A 7561-nucleotide genomic window follows, 5' to 3' on the forward strand; every position below is an offset into this window, starting at 1 on the left:
TACTACATCCAATCAAAGTGATGGCATGGGTTTCTAAATCTTCATTCATTGGGTTTACACAGAGAGCTGCTTTGATGTTTCCCTATTGAATAGACTTATAAAACATTATATTGTGGCCCAAGGCATATACAGTACTGTACAGTGCCTTGCAAAAGTCTTCATCCCACTTGGCGTTTTTCCTATTTTGTTGCATTACAACCTGTAATTTAAATAGATTTTTATTTGGATTTCATGTAATGGACATACACAAAATAGTCCAAATTGGTGAAGTTAAATAAAAAAATAACTTGTTTCAAAAAATTCTACTAAATAAATAACAGAAAAGTGGTGTGTGCATATGTATTCATCCCCTTTGCTATGACGCCCCTAAATAAGATCTGGTGCAACCAATTACCTTCAGAAGTCACATGATTAGTTAAATAAAGTCCACCTGTGTGCAATCTAAGTGTCACATGATCTCAGTATATATACACCTGTTCTGAAAGGCCCCAGAGTCTGCAACACCCCTAAGCAAGGGGCACCATCAAGCAAGCGGCACCATGAAGATCAAGGAGCTCTCCAAACAGGTCAGGGACAAAGTTATGGAGAAGGACAGATCAGGGTTGGGTTATAAAAAAATATCTGAAACTTTGAACACGGAGCACCATTAAATCCATTATTAAAAAATGGAAAGAATATGGCACCACAACAAACCTGCCAAGAGAGGGCCGCCCACCAAAACTCACGGACCAGACAAGGTGGGCATTAATCAGAGAGGCAACAAAGAGACCAAAGATAACCCTGAAGGAGCTGCAAAGCTCCACAGTGGAGATTGGAGTATCTGTCCATGGCACCACTTTAAGCCGTACACTCCACAGAGCTGGGCTTTATGGAAGAGTGGCCAGAAAAAAGCCATTGCTTAAAGAGAAAAATAAGCAAACACGTTTGGTTTTCGCCAAAAGGCATGTGGGAGACTCCTCAAACATATGGAAGAAGGTACTCTGGTCAGATAAAACTAAAATTGAGCTTTTTGGCCATCAAGGAAAACGCTATGTCTGGCGCAAACCCAACACCTCTCATCACCCAGAGAACACCATCCCCACAGTGAAGCATGGTGGTGGTAGCATCATGCTGTTGGGATGTTTTTCATCGGCAGGGACTGGGAAACTGGTCAGAATTGAAGGAATGATGGATGGCGCTAAATACAAGGAAATTCTTGAGGGAAACCTGTTTCAGTCTTCCAGAGATTTGAGACTGGGACGGCGGTTCACCTTCCAGCAGGACAATGACCCTAAGCATACAGCTAAATCAACACTTGAGTGGTTTAAGGGGAAACATTTAAATGTCTTGGAATGGCCTAGTCAAAGCCCAGACCTCAATCCAATTGAGAATCTGTGGTATGACTTAAAGATTGCTGTACACCAGCAGAACCCATCCAACTTGAAGGAGCTGGAGCAGGTTTTGCCTTGAAGAGTGGGCAAAAATCTCAGTGGCTAGATCTACCAAGCTTATAGAGACATACCCCAAGAGACTTGCAGCTGTAATTGCTGCAAAAGGTGGCTCTACAAAGTATTGACCCTGGGGGAGTGAATAGTTATGCACGCTCAAGTTTTCTGTTTTTTTGTCTTATTTGTTGTTTGTTACACCCCAAAAAAATATTTGTGCATCTTCAAAGTGGTAGGCATGTTGTGTAAATAAAATGATCCAAACCCACCCAAAAATCAATTTTAATTCCAGGTTGTAAGGCAACAAAATAGGAAAAATGCCAAGGGGGGTGAATACTTTCGCAAGCCACTGTAGTTCAGGATGAAATTATACTTACATCAGCTTCCCGTATGAGACTTAAAACATTGACAGACAAAGTACATGATGTAGCCTCCAGTAGTCTTCTGTTTCATTGTGTGAGTCCAGGACCTATATACTAAGCGTGTCAGAGGAAGGCCCAAAAAATGGTCAAAGACTCCAGTCACCCTAGTCATAGACTGTTCTCTCTGCTACCGCACGGCAAGCGGTACCGGAGTTCCAAGTCTAGGACCAAAAGGCTCCTTAACAGCTTCTACCCCAAGCCGTAAGACTGCTGAACAATTTATCAAATGGCCACACAGACTATTTACATTGACCCCCCCCCCCCCTTTGTTTTTACACTGCTGCTACTCGTTGTTTATTATCTATGCATAGTCACTTTACAAATGACCTCGACTGAACCTGTACCCACGCACATTGACTCGGTACCGGTACCCCCTGTATGTAGCCTCGTTATTGTTATGTAATTTTCTTGTGTTACTTTTTGATTTACTTTTTAAATTACTTTAGTTTATATTTTCTTAACTCTATTTCTTGAACTGCATTGTTGGTTAAGGGCTTGTAAGTAAGCATTTCACGGTAAGGTCTACACACCTGTTGTATTCGGTACATGTGACAAATACAATTTGATTTGATTTGAGTCATTATAGAGTAACATTATCGTGCGTGATGTACTATGTCACTGCGTCACGTATATACTGTACATGCATGTGATCTGCTGTACAGGGCATCCATATACTAATCTATCTGCAAAGGTAGATACTGTAGCTGAAGGAGAGTCTACTGAGTCTAGACCGTTACTCAATTCATACTAGATCAATTATAGTTGGCCTTTCAGTCCGTGTTCAGCTCCCCTTCTTTCCTTCATCCAAGACACCTCAGCCATTTCAAATGCCATATCAATGAGAAAAAGGTCTTCCGCTAGGTGGTAATTTGACATCATGTTCTTCGCTCACCCAGAGCAAATTATATCAGTGTAGTTCCCCCGTCCACAGGAGTTTGCTTTTCCTAGCAAAGCGTCCCTGTGCAAACAGAGTCCTGGCTCTGTTCAGTGGCTCACTGCACCAGAACATGAACTAAACATGCTGCAAATATTGCATGTTTTTATTGCGTTGGAATTGTAAATATTGTGATTTGTATGATTATGTGCAGGGCTCCCTTGTAAAAGAGGCTTTGGTCTCAATGGGATTTCCCTGTTTAAATTATTATTATTTTTTAAATGCTTCCTCACTTGCATAATAAGCTCCCAGTCGGTTAAAAACAAATTATTGTTACATAAAACACTCCTTTATGGAAGAGATTTGATATGCAATGAAGTGTTCTGATTTCCTGCAGACATTGGGAAGGTGGTGGTGGTGATCTGTTCTTCTCATTAGTCCCCTCCTTTATGTCGATCTGTTCATTCTGTTTGTGTGCCACGGGGGGAGAGAGGAGAGGGGAGGGGGAGCTGGATCAAAGTGCTGACTAAGCGCTGCTGGTTTACATAGGCAGCAATCATAAACTATAATATATGAGAATCATACTGTATAATATAATATATGAGAATCATAGACGTTGGGACTGTAGATGACTGAACCTGCTGTTACAGACTGACGTTTGTGCAGGAGGGGAATAATCATGAATATATATCACAACATAACCCTCTAGCCTCCTAGAGCGTTGGAGCATTGTGGGTATGTTTGTTGCTATGTAAGCTCACTGAGTGGTCTTCCCACAGACAGGTCTTAGATATAATTATATGGGTCTTCTATCTGACTGCAAGAGAGGTTGAATCATTGAAATGTTACTGTAAACCATGGTGTTTACAGGAATATGATGAACAGGTGGTAGAGCATTAAAACTTTAGAAAATACTGTGTGCATGTGAGAGTGTGTGTACGCATGTGTTCATATGCAGGCAGAAATCATGGTTTAGTCAAGTCAAATGTTATTTGTCACGTACACAGTTTACAGCAGGTATTAAAGGTGCAGTGAAATGCTTATGTGCTACATGAATCAACAACAATAATAACAATAACAAGAATCAAGTCAAAAATAACAAGTAGTACAAGTAATAGAAGAGGTAGCATGCATAGTAATAATGGACTACACTGTATTTTACAATATAATGTGGGTAGTGACTTGGTCACGCAGTGGAATACATTGTATGTAACAGAACAGCAGTGTTGACTGTGTGTGTTAGTTAGTTAGTTCTGAGTGCGTGTGGATGCATGTGTGTGTGTTTATGGGTGTTTGTGTGTGTACATTTTTGTGTTAGTGCTTCTCCGCTTAGGGCCATGGATCTTTTTGACACACACACAAATCTGGGCTTGGGTGGCGACAGAGTGTGTTCCTGTGGGAGAGGTGATCCATACATCCCGCCTCCTCACTTAAGCCACCATGATAAGGCAATAATGTTGAGAGGGAGCACCTCCATAATATCTCTCTCTCTCTACCATAATAAGGCAATACTGTTGAGGGGGCACCTCCACGCCAGCACATCTCTACATTTATTATATATAGCCTGCACTATCATTTATTAAGCTATAATCCTTAATTGAAAGAATACCAAAGCATTTTCCCCACCCCTGTTTCGCTAAAAAGCTAAGGGATGGGGTCTGGAGAAATGTAACCACTCTCAAATTCATAGCTATGGATGCAAGGACTGACAAATGTATAGTTTTAACCATGTTTTGAGGCTATACAGTGATTGTTTACATTTACGTTATAACAAACATTGGAGTAAGCGTATATTTTGGGTTCTGATGGGGTATGACAGTTGAACTAAGCTCATGAGGCAAGTTATATTCTTCAAGAACTAATGGGTATATATCAGTAATTTATAAGTCCAAAAATTGATTTAGCAACTAAGGATTCTAGATTTAAATGGTTAAGCCAGATGAAGAATGGAAAAGCGTGTGAATCCAAGCTGGCAGAGGAGGAGGGGAATAGGACACAGCAGAGAGAGAGAGAGAGAGAGAGAGAAGCAAGTAGAGCCAGACTGACATCATTACTCAAACCCTGGCACCAGACTGTGACCAGCAGGTAGTGCCACCAGGCCGTTGCAGCCTTGGCCCTGATTGGTTCTAGTCATGTGAAAACCTTGGTCATGATTGGCTCACCACGGCTTCAAAATCCCAGCTCAACAATGCCCCCTGTCTGGCAGATCCGTCACTGAGATAAGTGCTTTACAGCAATGGTACATCAACACACAGACACTTCAGACTTATCTTCCACTCTGTCCATACAGTTAACAATGCAGGTTAGAGTTTTTCATCATGAATCTTGTTCTGTAGGCAGCTCTACAGAGTGGTCACTAGCTGGCACAGCCACAGTCATACAATCTGATTTTAAGCCTATCCCTAACCATCCTGCTAACGCTAATGCCTAACCTTAAATTAAGACCAAAAAGCTACAAATAATTTAATGAATATTTACAATATAGCCTATTTTTACTTTGCAGCTGGCCTAAGACAATAAACGTCAACCTACGTTAACGATAACAGGCAAAACTTTATGGAAACAAGTGGCGAGGAAGCTGTATTGTCTGTCTGTGAATAAAAATTTGAGTGAAAGGTTTTACAATAACTTGTGTATTTGTGTGTGTTTGTGTGTGTGTGTGTGTGTGTGTGCATGCTTCACCACCCATGGTGTGTATGTATGCTTGTATTGTGAGCCACATCTCAGTGTGTTTTCACATATTCAAGTGTTTATGGATACACACCAGTAGCTTCTTCCCCACTAAAATGGCGAAATCCAAAGTTTGATTCATTATGCTGCAGTGGAATTATGCTGCAGATGCCTGCCACTTGGGGAGATGGCTCCATATTCACAGCCCCTGATGCCTTCATAAATCAAGCTGCCTAATGTTCTGTGTGTCATGTGCTTCAGGCAGAGGATGAAAGGGAGAAATAAAGATTCCTGAGAAGCAGGGATTTCAACTCGTAGTTCTTTGTGTTAAGAACCCGGGTTGATACGGACCGTCGCGGCCCACAAGACCAATAATGTTCCATCAATCAACGCTGTGTGGAGAGTGTAAGGCTTTGGGGGGACAGAAACACACACACACACACACACACGGACAGTTGGACATGCACACAAACACACACAGCAGTCTATATCTCAAGTCTCATTAACGCTAAGCAGAGAGAGAGGAAGTGATGTCTGGTGTTGTGGTAGGCTTGCAGATGGAGCTGAAATGTACCAAATAGACTTTGAATAGACTTGTACAGCCCAGTTGATGGCCGCTTACTTGACTGTCAGACAGGCTTAGACTCCTGAAAGCCTGTATTTATTGTGAGTATACAACTACCTCTCTACTGATGTCAAGTCGAGAGACGCGAACAAAAATCAACTACATCAGAGACGTTTATTAGCAGACACTAAGACTGTAATTAACTCTCAATAGAGGATGATACTATTTCCGTTCACTCTGATTGCTTTCTAAAGTAGATTTTAATTTTACCTTTATTTAACTAAGCAAGTCAGTTAAGAACAAATTCTTATTTACAATGACGGCCTACACCGGCCAAACCCGGACGACGCTGGGCCAATTGTGTGCCGCCCTATGGGACTCCCAATCATGGCCGGTTGTGATACAGCCTGGAATCGAACCAGGGGGTTTGTAGTGACGCCTCAAGCACTGAGATGCAGTTGCCTTAGACCACTGCGCCACTCGGGAGCCCATCTTGTGATAAAGTATGTATTTCAGCAGCTCAACCCTGGTTAGTTTTCATTATAGCTATTCATATAACAATGATCAATTACATTTCTGAATGAATGGTTTCCTACTTCGTTATGAAGAGGTTTATCCTTTCATTTCCATTATTGGTATGCTGTTGAGAGGCTTTCACAGGAAGAACTAGGGCTGGGAATTACCAGGGACTTCACAATACGATGTTATCACGATACTTAGGTGCCGATACGATATGCATTGCGATTCTCACGATTTTCACAACTCTATACGGTGTGTACTGAAATTTGATACTGTGATTGTATTGTGATTCGATGTTCCAAACATATTGCTCACCATATGTCTGCTGCAGAGGGACAAGAGAAAGCCATGAGAAAACTAGTTTTGATCAGTCATGGAAATAAAATAGCTGAAAATAAATTGGCTTCCTATTTAAAAAGAAGATGGAGAACAAGCTATGAAGGAAGAATACTGGAATTTTAGTGCAGGTACAGCCAACTAGCTCAAAAATAATATTGCGATATTGTCAAAATGATACAATAGAATATATCGTCAAAAATAATATCCCCATATGTAACTGTATCCATTTTTTCCCCGTCACTAGTAAGAACACCCAATTAGAGTGTTTTATCCCTAAATATCTATCCTAAAACTATGCTTAAGGCCAAAGTGATCAACAATAGAAAAACGTTTTAATGGTCTTTGAGACAAAGAAGACAAATTACTGTTTGGTTGAAAGAGAGAGAGATGTTGATAAAGAGAGCAGGAGAGAGAGAAAGAGAGAGAGTGGAGAGGGAAAATGTGCCTCATAGCAGTTTGTGGATGACGGTCCCCAGCAAAGCATATCATGTTGGGCTGTATGCTTACTGAATACTAAGACCCTGAGACAGACAGAGAGGCACACACACACACACAGCTGACAGCCATGGCAACCTGGTGTTTGCTGTAGTATCCATTTTCAGTGTTGGCCTGTGAAGGTAAAACCACCCTGTCTGCCCCTGAACAGGGACAGGTAGGCAGACAACCTACAGCACAGGGAATGGAAGTAGAGGAAGTCATTCTCCCAATGACATCATTGTGAAACAGAGCCGAGCTAGGGGAGAGGTCA

This window comes from Coregonus lavaretus (genome assembly GCF_964263955.1).
Source record: "Coregonus lavaretus genome assembly, chromosome: 36".
In the NCBI taxonomy this organism is placed as follows: domain Eukaryota; kingdom Metazoa; phylum Chordata; class Actinopteri; order Salmoniformes; family Salmonidae; genus Coregonus; species Coregonus lavaretus.